This window comes from Spinacia oleracea, chromosome 5, assembly GCF_020520425.1.
Source record: "Spinacia oleracea cultivar Varoflay chromosome 5, BTI_SOV_V1, whole genome shotgun sequence".
Classification (NCBI taxonomy): domain Eukaryota; kingdom Viridiplantae; phylum Streptophyta; class Magnoliopsida; order Caryophyllales; family Amaranthaceae; genus Spinacia; species Spinacia oleracea.
In genome coordinates this window covers 89,098,398-89,115,847 of record NC_079491.1, presented here as the reverse complement: position 1 = coordinate 89,115,847, position 17,450 = coordinate 89,098,398, and the positions used below count along the sequence as shown (strand labels likewise).

At 35.8% G+C, this 17,450-nt stretch overlaps 1 long non-coding RNA gene across 2 annotated transcripts; it reads left to right on the top strand.

Annotated features, from left to right (window-relative positions):
- Window positions 1-11,681: 11,681 nt before the first annotated feature.
- LOC130461073 (uncharacterized) lies at window positions 11,682-15,703 on the top strand. Of its 2 annotated transcripts, none has more exons than XR_008921398.1 (2): window positions 11,682-15,050; window positions 15,329-15,703. It is a non-coding gene; the product is annotated as an uncharacterized lncRNA (long non-coding RNA). The 2 variants fall into 2 exon arrangements; XR_008921399.1 differs by having other exon boundaries at window positions 15,326-15,703.
- Window positions 15,704-17,450: the final 1,747 nt, after the last annotated feature.

The window sequence follows — 17,450 nt, the reverse complement described above, 5'->3', positions numbered from 1 at the left end:
CATTTTATTCACACCTGCCGGAACACATAACTTGAATAAAATGCTTAATAAACATTGAATTATGCATGAATGCTAGAATTTAAGTTTATTAAGAGAAACTGTGAATGGTTATTTATTTGTTTATTCTTTTCAATTGTAGTTTTTAATATGGCAAACAACAATTCATTCAACATTCGATCAATTCTCGAAAAGGAGAAGTTGAACGGGAAAAACTTCCTTGACTGGCAAAGGAACTTGCAAATAGTTCTTATGCAGGAAGAAAAGGAGTATGTCCTAGATGAGGCGATGCCCGAAGCTGCAGGCGACGGGGTCACTCAGGCAGCCCTCAATCGTTGGATTGATGCCAACAAGGATGTGAAATGTCTAATGCTCGCCACCATGAGTGCGGATCTGCAGAAAACGTTCACCAACTCAGATGCTTTCACAATCATCAGTGAGTTGAAGAACATGTTCCAAGATCTGGCTCGAGTCGAAAGATTCGAGACTCATAGGCAAATTCTTGAGACCAAGCTTAAGAAAGGCGAGCCCGTAAGTCCACATGTTCTCAAAATGATTGGACTCATTGAGAATATGAGTCGGCTGGATCAGCAATTTTCTCAGGAAATGGCTATAGACACCATCCTCCATTCTCTTCATAGCGGGTATGATCAGTTCAAACTGAACTACAGTATGAATAGTCTGGACAAAACGCTCACTGAGCTTCACGGTATGCTGAAGACCGCTGAAAAGACGCTCAAAAGTGATAAGCAGGATGTGCTTATGGTGCGTGGGGGAAAGTTCAAGAAATCTGGAAAGAAGAGGAATGCTAAGAAAGGTGGCAACAAGGCCAGCCCAACTAAGCAAACTGGCGCCAAATCTGTAAAGAGGAAGGTCAGTCAACCCACTTCTGAATCCGAATGCTTCTACTGCAAGAAGAAGGGGCATTGGAAGAGAGATTGCTTGAAGCTAAAGGAAGATCAGAAGAACGGAACAGTCGTTCCATCTTCAGGTATTTTCGTTATAGACTGTATACTTGCTAATTCAACTTCTTGGGTATTAGATACAGGTTGTGGCTCACACTTATGTTCCAATCCACAAGGACTAAGAAGAAGTAGAAAGTTAAGCAAGGGTGAAGTCGACCTACGAGTGGGAAATGGAGCACGGATTGCTGCATTAGCTGTAGGAACTTACTATTTGTCGTTGTCCTCCGGGCTAGTTTTGGAACTGGAAGAATGTTTCCATGTTCCAAGTCTTACTAAAAACATCATTTCAGTTTCTTGCTTAGATGCTAAGGGATTTTCCTTTTTAATAAAAGACAATAGTTGTTCGTTTTATTTTAAAGAGATGTTTTATGGATCTTCTAGATTAGTCAATGGACTTTATTTATTAGATCACGACAAATAAGTATATAAAATAAATACCAAAAAGGCCAAAAAGGATGATTCAGATCTCACCTATCTGTGGCATTGTCGATTAGGCCATATAAACTTGAAACGCTTAGAAAGACTTCAAAAGGAAGGAATTCTAGAACCATTTGACTTAGAGGATTATGGTAAATGCGAATCATGTTTACTTGGCAAAATGACAAATCAACCTTTCTCTAAAGTTGGAGAAAGAGCAAGTGAACTATTGGGTTTAATCCATACAGATGTATGTGGACCAATGAGTACAAATGCTAGAGGTGGTTTCAGCTACTTTATCACTTTCACTGATGACTTCAGTAGGTATGGTTATGTCTACCTAATGAAGCATAAGTCTGAATCCTTTGACAAATTCAAGGAATTTCAGAGTGAAGTAGAGAATCAATTAGGCAAGAAGATTAAGGCACTGCTGTCTGATAGAGGCGGTGAATATCTGAGCTATGAATTTGATGACCATCTGAAAGAATGTGGAATTCTATCAGAATTGACTCCTCCTGGAACACCACAATGGAACGGTGTGTCGGAACGGAGGAACAGAACCTTGCTAGACATGGTCAGGTCAATGATGGGTCAGGCAGAACTTCCATTAGAATTTTGGGGACATGCACTAAATACAGCTGCACTCACTATAAATAGAGCTCCGTCTAAAGCTGTCGAAAAGACTCCATACGAATTATGGTTTGGAAAGCCTCCAAATGTGTCTTTTCTTAAGATTTGGGGATGTGAAGTATACGTCAAACGATTAATTTCAGACAAACTTCATCCAAAATCTAACAAATGTATCCTTGTGGGCTATCCAAATGAAACAAAGGGGTATTACTTCTACAATACATCTGAGAACAAGGTGTTTGTTGCTCGAGATGGTGTCTTTTTGGAGAAAGATCACATTTCCAAAATGACAAGTGGGAGAAAAGTAGACCTCGAAGAAATTCGAGTCGAACAACAAACTCTAGAGAATGCTCAAGATGACATTCAGGATGAAACTCAGAGATCTTTAGAAGAATCTGGTGAGAATCATGGTCAATCTAGAAATGTTACCCCGCGTAGATCGCAAAGATATAGATCTCAACCGGAAAGGTACTTAGGTATTTTGACGAACGAGAGCTATGACGTTCTATTACTTGAAAGTGATGAACCTGCGACTTACAAGCAAGCTATGACGAGCCCTAGCTCCAAGCAATGGCAAGAAGCCATGCAATCTGAATTAGACTCCATGTCTGAAAACCAAGTATGGGATTTGGTCGATTTGCCAGATGGCTACCAAGCCATTGGAAGCAAATGGGTTTTCAAACTGAAAAAGGACAAGGATGGGAAACTTGAAGTTTTCAAAGCTAGATTGGTCGCAAAAGGTTACAGGCAAGTCCACGGTGTGGATTACGATGAAACCTTTTCACCAGTTGCAATGCTAAAGTCTATTCGAATAATGTTAGCAATCGCTGCATATTACGATTACGAAATATGGCAGATGGATGTCAAAACTGCTTTCTTAAACGGCGTTTTAACAGAAACTGTGTTTATGACACAGCCTGAAGGTTTTGAGGATCCAAAGAATGCTAAAAAGGTATGCAAGCTAAAGAAGTCAATCTACGGATTGAAGCAGGCATCCAGGAGCTGGAATATACGTTTTGATGAAGCAGTCAGTGACTTTGGTTTCATCAAGAACGCGGACGAATCTTGTGTATACAAGAAGGTCAGTGGGAGAAAAATTGCTTTCCTAGTATTATATGTCGACGACATATTGCTTATCGGAAATGACATTCCTATGTTGAACTCTGTCAAGATTTGGCTTGGGAAATGTTTTTCGATGAAGGATCTAGGAGAAGCACAGTACATATTGGGCATCAAGATTTACAGAGATAGATCTAAAAAGATGATTGGACTTAGTCAAAGCACTTATATCAATAAGGTGCTTGATAGGTTCAAGATGGCAGACTCCAAGCGAGGCTACCTACCCATGTCTGATGGAATGACTCTAAGCAAGACTCAGTGCCCAAAAACACTTGATGAGCGTAGACGAATGAATGGGATTCCATATGCATCATTGATTGGTTCAATAATATATGCTATGATATGTACACGCCCGGATGTTGCGTATGCACTCAGTGCTACGAGCAGATACCAGTTAGACCCAGGAGAGGCGCATTGGACTGCTGCCAAGAACATTCTGAAGTACCTGAAAAGGCATAAAGATGACTTCCTGGTCTATGGTGGAGATGATGAATTAATTGTTAAAGGCTATACGGACGCAAGTTTCCAAACCGACAAAGATGATTTCAGATCACAGTCTGGGTTTGTCTTCTGCCTCAACGGAGGAGCAGTAAGCTGGAAAAGTGCTAAGCAAAGCACCATTGCGGATTCTACAACTGAAGCGGAGTACATTGCTGCACATGAAGCAGCAAAGGAAGCTATATGGCTAAGGAAGTTCATAGGTGAACTTGGTGTAGTCCCCTCCATTAAAGGACCAATAGCCCTGTATTGTGACAATAACGGAGCTATTGCACAGGCAAAAGAGCCTAGACACCACCAGAGAGTCAAGCATGTACTTCGTAGATTTCACCTTCTACGGGAGTTCGTTGAAAGAAAAGAAGTCGAGATAAGCAAAATTGGAACTGATGACAACATATCAGATCCATTGACTAAACCTCTGCCGCAAGCGAAGCACAACTCGCACACTGCAGCTATGGGAATCAAGCATATTGGAGAATGGCTTTGATGTCTCTATTTAATGTTTTAAAGTTTTAGAGTTTAAATCTTTGTAAAACATTATTGGTTAATCATTCACAATAAATGAAATGAATTCATTTTTCCATTTAATTTGTGGTTTATTAAATGATGAGTCCCTTCAATTTGACGATATATTCAAGATAGACTGTCAGGACCAGTCCTGTGACTAAGAAATGTCTATCAAGTGAACTTGAATGTCAAAGGTTGAAAATGGTCCCTAATCGGAGTTTTCTATAAAATTGGACGCATAGAAAACGTTAGACGATTAGAATGCAAGATGACTAGTAGTTCTGTTTCTTGAACTATGTGGACATGGCAATGTCATAATCATTTGCATAGATACTTACTTTGGGAAGACTAGTATCGGACAAGACCTATGAAACTTTACTGTAAGAGATGAAAGTCTGTCATAAGTAAATTTCATTAAATTATTAGACACTAAATCCTCAATACCTGAGTGATTTGAGATTACTTGTTTGAGAACTGGTTGCTTTGACGTTGACCAACCGTCGCACCGTAAAAGGAGGCTATAAAGGCAACGCTCAGGTAATCACCTATCAAACGAAGTCTAATCTCAAGATCGCAAGATTGGGATTGTCCTCCCATAAATCGGGATGAGATGCTTAAAAGTTGTACAAGGCCACTCGGAGAGCTAGAAACTGTGAAATGCATGGCCGTGCTCGGATGAATCATAGGCTATAATTATCTGTTTATTTGATCAGTTGAACTCTGAAACCGAGGAACACCTCTGGACATAATAAGGATGACAACTCTTACCTTATGTTCAAGAGCAAGCATCGAGCGACAAAGGAATTAGGAAATGCACACTTGTCCCTAAGGACAAGTGGGAGACTGAAGGAAATAATGCCCTTGGTCCAAGTATGCATTCTATGTTAAGTCTAATAAATGCGGTTCAGTATTAATTAACAAGTTAATAATTCAGTGAGATCAAGTGAGCTGAATGCCTAGCTAGAGGCCGCTTCAGTTCAAGTGGAATTAATGATATTAATCCACAGCTTACTCTTGACTGAACCCGTAGGGTCACACAAATAGTACGTAAACGGATCAAGTATTTAATGGCATTAAATACTCTATCTATGGATATTCGGAATCGACGGATCTTGGTTTCAGTGGGAGCTGAGATCGTCACAGGCAAGAAATGAATACTCCGGAAACGATGATATTGCCGGAAACGGAAATATGGATCGTATCGGAAATATAAATATTATCCAAGTCGTAGATGTTGCCGGAAACGGAAACATGGTACGTATCGGAAAATATTATCGGAAATGGAAATATTACCAGAATCGGAAATATTGCCGGAAACGGAAATATTGTCAGAATCGGAAATATTATCGGAATCGGAAAATAATTCCGGAAACGGAAATATTAAATATTTATTCGAAACGGAAATTAATTCCGGAATCGGAAATGTTAAATATTGTTCGTATCGGAAATGAATTCCGGAATCGGAAATTTAATCGGAAGCGTATCGTACGAATAAGCATCGGACGAGGCCTGCCGGACGAGGGCCCAGCACGAAGCCAGGCCATCGCCCAGCAAGCCAAGGCGCGCCACACGAACAGCCAAGGCCACGCCAGGCCCAGCGCAAGGCCAGGCCCAGCAGGCCGTGGCAGCGCGCACAGCGCGCGCAGCGCGCGCAGGAGCTACGTGGGCTTGTAGCTCGCGTAGGCCTCGCTGCGTGGGCTGCTCGCACGCACGCGCATGGACGGCCCATCGTGGCTGCCGTGTGTGTGTGCGTAAGTGTTTGTGTTCATGCACGTTTCCTAAAACGTGCAGAGTTCGGTTAATGATTAAATTCCTAATTCTATTTGATAAATTAATTAATTAGAGTTCTTGTAGGATTCTAGGTTTAATTAATTTGTATCTGAATAGGATTCCAATTCCCTTTCCATACCCCTAAATATGTGGCTTGGGTTCACAATTTATGACGAGTTTAAAAGTATTCAAAGTGAGTTTTTGAGAGAAAAATTCAATCACACATCTTGCTCAAAAGTGCCGAAAATTCTAGTACCTTAAGGGCGATTCTAGTTGGTCAATCTTAAGGCGGATCCGGACGTGCTGTGGACTATCTACGGAGGGACGACACTTGGAGTCCTAAAGACTTGTTCTTGTTCGGTTCGGGCGCAGCTAGGGAGGGCACGCAACAAAGAGTATGCATCTAAATTATGCTATATGATTATGTGTAAATAATATGTAATCCTGGGTTAATGGTTGTTTCCGCATGATTTATGTAATATCATATGTATCATAACCTAACAAAGGTTTACGTATCTTATGGAATTATAATAACACTATATTAATTAAAAAATTTCCAGTCTCACGCAAAAAGCAAACTATTCCAGAAACAATACAAACAAATATGTATAATCTTCAGCTGGATGAATATTATGTGTGCAATTGCTTATTAAAAAATAATACTAAAAGAGACACTAAGTATGACACATGACATCTCATTGGCCTTTCATTTTTTAATTTTTTAAAGTTAGTTAAAAAATTGTCTATAGGAAAAAAAACACGGGGTATATAATACTGCCGATTGTTATACAAAATTAACGAGAAATTGTTACCAAACTTAGAATATTCAAAGTATCAACTTTATCAATTATAAAAAAAAAAAAAACAACTTTAATTATCAATTACTTATTTGTTTTAATTTGAATCTCCTAATAAAACATATACTTATAGAACATAAAAATCAATACGGAGTACTCGGTATAAAACTTTTACCATGGATATGTCATATTTGGTCAATGAAGATTAATACATTAATCTCATTTAAAACTTTTGCTATAAATATGTACTTATAATCTTCTTTATTTATAAAATCAAGCTAAAACCATTGTGCTCATAATTTTAGGTATATATTTATTTTTCATTCTGCATAGTTGCTCAATTTAACAAGTCATGCATATATGATTCATACATTTACAAAAACCTGTAGATGTAAGAGTAAACTAGCTTAATTAATAGGTAAAGTCTTACGTGGGTGTTAAGCAAGACCCGAGACTAAAAATATGTAAAGTTTCAAGGGGGTAATAAAAAATGACTTAGATATAAACATCATAGTAGAAAATCAATTATATAATACATCTTTCACCTTAGAAAGAAAAAAGAGAATCATCTATATTAAGAAAAAATCACCTAGGTTATACGGGAAATATGTAAGACTACACTATATTTTAAGTTAGAAATAGATCATTCATATTATAAGACCTTAAACTAGCTATATGACACAAGAATATTTCATAATATTTTACAAACAAAATATCTAGGTGTTGATTTTATAAATGTAATACCACCATAAAGATATTGATCACCTAGACTATAAGGTAAAAATACTCACAAATAAAAAAATAGTTATTTAATTATATCATATACCTTTCACCTTAGAAAGAAAAAAAATCACCAATATTAAGAAAATATCACCTAGGTTATACGAGAAATATGTAAATTGAGTTAGAAATAGATCATATTATAAGACCTTAAACTAGATATATGACACAAGACTATTTCATAATATTTTACAAACAAAATATATAGGTGGTGATTTTATAAACGAACACATCCATAAAGATATTGATCACCTAGACTATACGGTAAAAAATACTCATAAAAAAAATTAATTTGAGGGATTTGGGGCTACGTTAAGATTAATAAAGTTCCAAAGGAAAAAAATCACCTAGATTATACGGGAAATAAGTAAGATTACACTATGGAGTACTATTTAAGCTAGAAACAAATCATTCATATTACAAACTGTATATTATACTAAAAGAGAGGAAATCAACGTGGAGCTGACAAATGTCACTCTCTGATTTGCCTCTCATATGGATATAAAAAACTTTAAAAAATAAAATATTTTGTTAACATTTTCCTTATAAAGTATTTGATTCTATTTTTCTAAAAAAAGATGTTATTTTATACATGTGGAATATTTTGTAAAATCTTTTCTATATTTTGTTAACAAATATAACCAATATGATTATATTTTTATAAAACAATTAATCCATTATACGAAGTACGTAGAACATATTTACAAAAAAAGAGAGTTTAGATTCTTAATTTATACAGAGTACGAAGATTTTATAATCGATCCCAACATGCTAGCAATTTGCTTAATCAGATTCTTCTTATTGTTTTCATGAGATGTTACATTTGTAAAAAACTCCAAAATGTGGATTTTTAGCTTGCTTGCTTGGGACTACTCTACCTTGCCTCTTTCCGAGGATTATTAATGTTGTCTGCTTTTTTGTTTTTTCCTAGGTTGTACTTGGTTGTTTAGCCTTATTCCTCATATTTGGTTAATAAATCATTCATATCCTTCTGTATGACACAAGACTATTTCATAATACTCCCTCCGTCCCGGAATACTCGACCCGGTTTGACCGGCATGGAGTTTAAGGGACTTGAATTGACTTATTTAATTTAATAGGTAGTAGTTGATATTGGGGTATTATTTTAATGTAGTTAGTGGGAGGTGGGTTAAGAGGTGGGGTTGGGGGAGAGTAGTGATTGAATTTTTAATTATTTTTTGTATGGAGTAGGGGGTAGGTGGGTTAATAGGGGTGGAGTGAGAAATAATATAATATTGTTAGAATATTTCCAAATTTTTAGAAACAGGTCAAGTATTAAGGTACGACCCGATAAGGAAAACAGGTCAAGTATTCCGGGACGGAGGGAGTAATGATTTTACAAACAAAATACCCAGGGGTGGTTTTATAAATGTAAGTGTGTAACACCACCATAAAGATAATAATCACCTAATACTCTAATACGCTAAAAAAACTCACTAATAAAAGATTTTAATTTAATTTTATGGATTTATGAATACACTAATTAATTGAAGTGCCAAAGTTTATTCGCATAGACAAATATGGATGACAATAGGCCTGATTCGGATTGGGTGGAGCTTCACCCGCATCCACCAGTTTATCAATCTGCTCCGCCCGCATCCATCCGTCGCCCGCTCAATCAATCACCTGCGTCCACCTATCCATCATCCGTAGATGAAACAGGTGGATCAGATGATAATGGATGAATGGTTTATTTTTATTTTTTAAAATACATTAACTTTAATATATAGTCATTTTAATCAATAAAAAATTATTTTATATAAAAAATAACAACAAATGCTTTGAAAAAGATAATTTGCAACAAGAATTAAAAATATTTTCTTTAATACGGTTATTGCTTACATATTGTAATGTTTTTTTATTTACTCAATTACTCTAATCATCCAAACGAATTGCAAAGACTCTAAAATAGAGTTTTAAAATTCAAAATTCTCTTATATAAAAAAAATTGAGTCTACGGGCGGGTTTGAGGCTGGTGAGGATACACGGGAGGGGAGGGGGGGTGATGAAGAGGGGATGAATTTTATTTTGCACTTCTCAAGACGGGGATTAGGAGGGGTGGGTATCGTTCTTATCCTAGATAGAGGGGGTGAAGAGGAGAATTGTAGGAGGTTAAGGGTGTGTTGCCCCTGTCCGTCTTAAAGTTATCTCTTATTGAATAAAGTAAATGGTGTAGGTAGGTGTTAAGTGATTGGGTAATTAATGATATTCATGAGGCGATTGTGCGAGTTTTAAGGGGTATTACTACGAAATATCAAAATGAAGGGTGGGTCTTGACACATGTGGTGAATGAGAATAAAAATTAATAATTTTGTTTATGTACCTTATTTGTTTTAATTGTTTTAATAAATAAGACACCGAATGAGCTGAGCAATAACAAATCTATCCATTATTAACTTTAATGGGAGAATATCAATAAACTCTATTTTAATGATATTTATCTTTCATATTTCATATTTCATATAAATTTATATTTAGATTAGAAGTCGTGCATCGCACGGGTTTTATACTAGTTATTGACTAAACTGCCGAAAATTCTGCGATCATATAATTAAATAATCGAACGAATTTGCAATTAATTACAAAAAACGAAATTAATCACCCCTTTAATTCATTGCAAATTTTTAAAATTTAACCATGTTAACTATAATTGATTATGGAATTAATTAGAGGCTCGTGATACCACTGTTAGGTTATGATACATATAAAACATATATATTTCATGCGGAAAAAACCTTAAAGCCAGGAATCCAAATTAATTGCCACATAACAATTAACATAATTTAGGATACATACATGTGAAGCGTGCCTTCCCTAGCTGCTCCCGAACCGAACAAGAACAAGTTTAGGACTCCAAATGTCGGCCCCCCGTAGATAGTCCACAACACGTTCGGATCCGCCTTAGATTTAATTAACTAGAATTGCACCTAAGGTTTTAAGTTTATTCGAATATAATTGTGACAAATTAACGTTAGTTTTAATCCTTAAAACTATGTGAATACTTGAATTGGAGTGTTTATAAATTGTGAATTCCATCACTATTTATAGGGTTGGAATAATGGAATTAGAAGTTTACTAGGTTTCAATTAATCTAATCCTATTAGAATTAGACTTTAATTAAAACTAATAAGTTATTGTTTAATTAAACAACTAACTCTAGTAACTTTAGGAATTTTAATCTTTAATCTACTCCTGATTGCTTAAAGATTCGACGTATGCACTAACTCAACGCACACACGCACGCACAACCCACGAGGGGCGCTGGACGCGCGCGCGCACGGAGCAGCTCGGCCCACAGCGCTGCGCTGCCCATTGCCTTAGGCGCGCCAGTTGCCTTGCGCGTTGGGCCTGGCCTTGCGTGCTGCTTGGCTGGGCCTGCGTGCCTTGGCTTGCTGTGTTGCCTTGCGCGCATGGGCTTGCTAGGCGCGGGCCTGGCTAAGTGATGGGCCTCGCGTCTAGCAAGCTCGTCCAATGTTTATTTCGTACGATGCGCTTCCGATTAATTTTCCGATTCCGGAATTCATTTCCGATTCGAACCATATTTAATATTTACGATTCCGGAATTAATTTCCGTTGCGAACAAATATTTAATATTTCCGATTCCGGAAATATTTTCCGATTCCGATAATATTTCCGATTCTGACAATATTTCCGTTTCCGGCAATATTTTCGATTCCGACAATATTTCCATTTCCGACAAAATTTTCCGATACGTACCATGTTTCCGTTTCCGGCAACATTTACGATTTGGATAATATTTATATTTCCGATACGATCCATATTATTCCGTTTCTGGCAATATCATCGTTTCCGGAGTATTCATAATTTGCCTTTTGACGATTTCAGCTCCCAGTGGAACCGAGATCTGTCGATTCCGAATATCCATAAATGGAGTATTTAATTCACTTAAATATTTGATCCGTTCACGTACTATTTGTGTGACCCTACGGGTTCAGTCAAGAGTAAGTTGGGGATTGATATTATTAATTCCACTTGAACTGAAGCGGCCTCTAGCTAGCATTACAAGAAAAATGACTTTAAACAACAGATTTTTAACAAGAAAAATTGTATTTGTTGGTAATAATTGGTATTAACAACGGATAAATTGTTTGTTGGCTTTAAACATTGGGGAGGATAAAACAAATTATATACGTTGCTAAAGGTTTATAATACAAACACATTTTTTTACCAACTCTAATTATTGTTGGTAATTTTATTTTAATGAATTTGCTACCCCGCCCATTTCCCCACACTTTCCCGCTTCTGCTCAAGTTTACTTATTTTCCAATTAAAAATATATCAAAAGTTAAAAGTAATCTAGAAGAATCATCAAGGATAAGGTAGGGTGGGAGGTGATAGTGGACGGTTATTACGAAGGAATCAGATCTGGAGCTCCTCCCTTGCTTTTCTCTCGTCCATGGTTGCAGGTTGAAGTTGCCTCACTAGACACCTTTCACCACCATCTTTTCGGGTATTTTTCTTCGATTTTCAATTCTTCAGTTAAGAACTTATTGATAAATTCTCTATACAATAATCTCTCTCTATTTTGAAACTCATAAAATTCTAGCAAAGTCAGCAACAACCTCAACTCTCACAATTCTTTTGAGAGAACTGTTGGAGTTTTGTTCACTCCAAATGGTTTTTGCTTCAAAATAACAAATGTTTCCCGTTGGTAAAATACCCTCTTGTATTTTTGACATAATAAGTGATTGGATTCGTGATTGATTTCGTGAAAGATCATAATAATATGTTTGACCATTCAATTGCATTTCCCTTGATTTGCTCTCTAATTATGGGCTAATTGATTCACCTTCCAACTTCATTGTCACAAATTGATTACCTTCCTTTTTGGCTCATTTACTAAATAATATATAAGGCACTCTCCTTCCAAGGGAAGAGACACACAAAAATTATTCTTTAGCTTCCCCATAAAAATTGTTTCAAACCTTTTTTCTTCGTGTTCTTGGCCAGTGTCAATTCGATTCTCAATCTACCTCTTTGCTACACCAATGAGGTAGACGTCGTGTAATCCTGGAGGTTGATTGCTAAGAGGCCGTGTGTATGTAACGGGGCAAATTCAACTTTAGGACAGTGATATTTTGTCACGTCACGACATTCTCATATAAATTTTTTACATTTATCTATTATTAATCAAGATAAGTTTGTATGATTGATCATTTGCTATTAGTCATATTTCCAACAATCTAAAGTTGAATTTTTTCTGTTTTATTTTTCTTTATTATGTCTAATAGATTAGTGATTACCGAGGATCCTATAATTTGTTTGTTGTTATCAAGTAGGGATGTCAATGGGGCGGGGCGGATGCGGATGTATGTCCCTCCATCCCTATCCCCACCTAAAATTTCCATCCCCATCCCCGCCCCATCACCCATGGCGGGTACAAAATTCATCCCCATCCCCGCCCCAACGGGTACAAACTAAAATCCATCCCCGCCCCACCACCCACCTAGGTATCCATCCCCGTCTCATCCCCGCCCCATATCCGAGTCAATACCCACCTTGTTTTTCTTATTTTGCAACATTATGGAAAAAATAACTCCCATAACAAAAAAAATCAAACACATAAAATTAGAAGTCATGCCTAATTCATAATATTAAATACTACAAACTAATCCAAACGCATAAAAAATTGTTCAACTTTTTATGTTCTTTCAATTTTTCAATTCGCGTAGGGAATGTTATTCGGATAGGGTTGACGAGTATCAAGAGGGGCGGGTGGGGATGGGACGGGGCGGGCGGGCGGGGATGGGGCGGGGCGGGCGGGCGGGGATGGGGCGGGTTCAACACAAAATCCACACCCGCCCCATCACCCATGGCGGGTATAATTTTTATACCCATCCCCGCTCCATCACCCGCCAAACCTCCCTCCATCCCCGCCTACTTGGGGCGGATGCGGGGCGGGTCTCCTATAAAACCCGCCCCACTGACATCCCTATTATCAAGTCTAACGGGCAACTCCGTTTGTATGAGGATTTGATTCCAGCAAGGAGCAAATTAAGTACTTTGCGATGATCGTTCCTTTTGATCTTTTTGTGCGGTTAGTGCATGTTCCATGAATTTGATATTTTGGTTCCGATTATGTTGTACCAAGTATTTGGGAATCATTTTTTTTAATGAATTAATTAATCTTGAACATGGAGGACGAAGAATGAAGAATTCTCAAATTGATAACAGTTGATTTTACTTCTACAGGTTCCCTATACAATTCTTAAATTTCAATTTGTATTTTATTTTTAAATTGGAAAAAAGAAATAGCAATTTTTAATGGAGTTATTGCTCAATTTAATGGGATAAGCTGTACTTTTGGACGAAATTAGTGGGCTCATTTCATTACAACCATATTAATGTCTTTAATGAGTTTTCTTCTGTTTAAGATTATTTCATGATTTTCTCTCCTTATTTATTCTTGAATTGATTGATACGGTTTTTCAACCCTTCTGGTTTTTTGGTCATGGTTTTAAATGACTCAATTATCATAATCTTTATGGTAAAAGTGGAACATCTTTTCTATTGATACATTTTTGAAGTCGTCCATAAGCAAGTTGATTTGATTAACCTTTGTTTGATGGTACATATGCAATAGCAATCCGGTGATGTTGTTCACTTTATTATTTACCATGAAATAATCTTACAGGAATAAGAGGTGCATAGTTAAGGCTCTAAACAATAGAGTGTTGGTTCACAAAAATCAAACGATCAGTCAAGTTTACGTAGATTGACTCCCGATTCAATTAGTCCAATATATATAAGCCATAAGTGGAGTTTGCTTATCTGGACTATGTTGCGTCAAAATGTAACTAATTTCAATATATATATATATATATATATATATATATATATATATATATATATATATATATATATAATCTCCCTCGTGTGGTATTATTTTGTCAATACTTTGTGTTTATCAATATGGATGCTTGAGGCAAATGAACTAGTTTTACTAGTAATGTGGAGTACTTAATGTGTAGTAGCACTAATTAGAAGGCTGATCCACTATTAATGAGTTGTCTACTTCTTATTTTATTATGTCCATTCCTTCGAGACATGAGTGAATAGGAAATATTTATATTTCTTCACTAATGAGTTTTGAGAACTTTATGTTCTTCACTAATAAAAGAATTACAAATTTTTTAATAAGACCGTCTGACCGGTCAGTCCATCCAACTCGCGGGTCAGTTCGCGGGTCGAAAGAGTTCATGGGTTTTAATTCGCGGGTCATATAAATCTCTATTTTTCACCCTATTTCAAAGCCCTAATTCATTTCTCTCTCCTCAAACTCTCTGCCTCCCTCTCTCTCTCCTAAACTCTCTTCTTCTTTCTCTCTCCTCAAATCTCGGAGAAGTAGCAATGATCTCTCGTCGGAGAAGTAGCACCGCCGATCTAAACCTCCGCCTCCTTAGCACGGAAGCGCTCAAGATTCGGTTCAAAGATCAAACCCTAATCCGATCAGTTTTTGGCGATTCGTGATGGGCTACTTGTTTCGCTCCTGCGTCGACGACGATGTCGAGAATGAAGCGGCGATTAGGTAATTTTTCTATCTCTCTCCTCCATAATCTTTAATCTCCTCCATCTTCTTCATGTTTTCAAGTTTGAATCTCAATATCTAGGGTTAGGTTTTTGTGCAATCAAGAATTCAAGAGTATTGTACGATTTTCCATTTGATGTAAATCGTGCTCCAAAACGTTGTTTGACTGATTTTGTTGTTATTTGCTGGTGAATCGTTGATGTTTATACGTTTTTGATTTTCTGTTTGATTTTTCAATTTTGTTGTTGTTAATTTATCCTTCTTGGTGGTGGTAGCAGCGGCGGCTTCGGCAATGGAACAAATGTGAAGGTGGCTTCGGCGGTGGTTGTACGTTGAAGAGCACATAACTATCGGATCCATCGTTGTAATCGAGGCACCACCAACCTCTACCCCTCGCATCTGGCCTGGTGGTTTATGGTGGCAGAAGCTCCTGTTGTTGGATATTGTTGTTCGATAGATGTTCTTTGTAGTTGTAATTCATTTCAGTTAAAAATTAATTCATTTTAGTTAAGAATTTATTTGTTTTAATTGACAATAACTTTGTTTTGTTATTTATAGTTTTTTTTAAAATAGTTTAATTTTAGTAATACTTTTTATACATTTAGTTAAGAATATTTTCGTTTTAGTTAATAATTACGGAGTATATTGGTTTATTTGTGATTAAATTTGCTTCGGCTATGTTTACATTCGTTTTAGTTACAATATACTTATAGTTACGATTTTCTTGGTTCAAATGCTTAATTAATTAGTTCGATTGATTAACTAATTGGTTTCATTGCTTAACTAATTGGTTTCATTGCTTAACTAATTAGTTTGATTGATTAACTAATTAATTTCAGTGCTTAACTAATTGGTTTCCTTGCTTAACTAATTGGTTCGAATGCTTAACTAATTAGTTCGATTGATTAACTAATTAATCCCAGTGCTTAACTAATTGGTTTCATTGCTTAACTAATTGGTTCGCTTAACTAATTAGTTCGATTGCTTAACTAATTGGTTCAAATGCTTAACTAATTGAATTTCAACGTTTCACTAATTGATTTAATTGCTTAACTAATTGGTACCAAAACTTAACTAATTGAATTTTGGGCTTAACTAATTGAATTTTAGGCTTAACTAATTGAATATTAGGCTTAACTAATTGGTTCAAATGCTTAACTAATTAGTTTGATTGCTTAACTAATTGGTTCAAATGCTTAACTAATGAATGTCAACGTTTCACTAATTGATTTAATTACTTGACTAATTGGTACCAAAACTTAACTAATTGAATTTTGGGCTTAACTAATTGAATATTAGGCTTAACTAATTGGTTCAAATGCTTAACTAATTAGTTCGATTGCTTAACTAATTAGTTTGATTGATTAACTAATTAATTTCAGTGCTTAACTAATTGGTTTCCTTGCTTAACTAATTGGTACCAAAACTTAACTAATTGAATTTTGGGCTTAAATAATTGAATATTAGACTTAACTAATTGAATATTAGGCTTACCTAATTGGTTCAAATGCTTAACTAATTAGTTCGATTGCTTAACTAATTGGTTCAAATGCTTAACTAATTGAATTTCAATGTTTCACTAATTGATTTAATTGCTTAACTAATTGGTACCAAAACTTAACTAATTGAATTTTGGGCTTAACTAATTGAATTTTAGGCTTAACTAATTGAATATTAGGCTTAACTAATTGGTTCAAATGCTTAACTAATTAGTTCGATCGCTTAACTCATTGGTTCAAATGCTTAACTAATTAGTTCGATTGCTTAACTTATTGGTTCAAATGCTTAACTAATTGAATTTCAACGTTTCACTAATTGATTTAATTGCTTAACTAATTGAATTTTGGGCTTAAATAATTGAATATTAGACTTAACTAATTGAATTTTGGGCTTAAATAATTGAATATTAGACTTAACTAATTGAATATTAGGCTTAACTAATTGGTTCAAATGCTTAACTAATTAGTTCGATTGCTTAACTAATTGGTTCAAATGCTTAACAAATTGAATTTCAATGTTTCACTAATTGATTTAATTGCTTAACTAATTGGTACCAAAACTTAACTAATTGAATTTTGGGCTTAACTAATTGAATTTTAGGCTTAACTAATTGAATATTAGGCTTAACTAATTGGTTCAAATGCTTAACTAATTAGTTCGATCGCTTAACTCATTGGTTCAAATGCTTAACTAATTAGTTCGATTGCTTAACTTATTGGTTCAAATGCTTAACTAATTGAATTTCAACGTTTCACTAATTGATTTAATTGCTTAACTAATTGGTACCAAAACTTAACTAATTGTATTTTGTGCTTAACTAATTGAATTTTAGACTTAAGGTATCATATATGGATTTAAACAATTGGTACCAAAACTTAACTAATTGTATTTTGTGCTTAA